Source organism: Crocuta crocuta, unplaced genomic scaffold (genome assembly GCF_008692635.1).
Source record: "Crocuta crocuta isolate KB4526 unplaced genomic scaffold, BGI_CrCroc_1.0 scaffold67, whole genome shotgun sequence".
Classification (NCBI taxonomy): Eukaryota; Metazoa; Chordata; class Mammalia; order Carnivora; family Hyaenidae; genus Crocuta; species Crocuta crocuta.
The window spans coordinates 3,161,268-3,162,091 of NW_027531896.1; the positions used below are offsets into that span (position 1 = coordinate 3,161,268).

Sequence of the window (824 nt, forward strand, 5' to 3'; positions counted from 1 at the left end):
CGGGGGCCATTGCCCCAGCCCTCATCCAGGGAGCCCCCCCCAGAGACCTGATTAGAGCCTGGTGAGGAACACACTTTGCGTGTCTGGGATCTGAATTCCTACTATGAATTCCCCCGGCCTCAGTTCCCCTCCCAAAGGGATGTTGTAAAATCATGCCTGTAACGGTCCTACATATCTAGTCATGGTTATTGGCATTAAATAGAAAGAACAGGTGTTAGTATATATAATATGACCTGGGTTTTGTTTGACACATATGTTTAACACACACACACACACATATATCCTCCCTGTATCTAGAAACAACTTGAAAGGAGATGGGCCTGCTAATTGTGCTCAACTCTGGCAGATGGGTGCTGGTTTTGGTGTTGTTTTCCTGTTTGTCTGACTTTATGATTGTTTCACAGAGAAACTTCATCATTTGTGAAGGCCATGGCCCCCAGTGAGGGTGACTTCCTTTTCCTAGGAGACAACGGGGTCCAATAGCTCCCCCACAGAGCCAGAGGGGGCAGCACAGGCTGGAGAGGGAGACCCAGGTTGGGGGTGGAGGGATCACTCAGTATGGTGGGGCTGAGCCAGCCAAGGCCCAGGGCTGAGCTTTGAAATCAGGGGACTTCCCAACCCCACTCCACTTGGCAGCCGGGAGGGGAAGTTCCCTACCAGGCAGCCTTTCCTCTCAAGCTTCAGGACTGAGCTTGGAGGAAGCTAGTGAGCTTCCTGCACCAGAACTGCCCTTAGCCAGCTCCCCACACCTCATCTCTCTCTTCTCTCTCTTCTCCCTTTCCTTCTCCCTTCCCCCACCCCTACCCCCCCCCCCTCCTTCCTCT

At 52.8% G+C, this 824-nt stretch overlaps 1 protein-coding gene across 1 annotated transcript in view; it reads right to left on the minus strand.

The window, feature by feature from the left end:
• The window catches only part of NEURL3 (neuralized E3 ubiquitin protein ligase 3), a 6,005-nt gene that overhangs the window by 3,269 nt on the left and 1,912 nt on the right, over positions 1 to 824 (minus strand). The window lies entirely within an intron of this gene.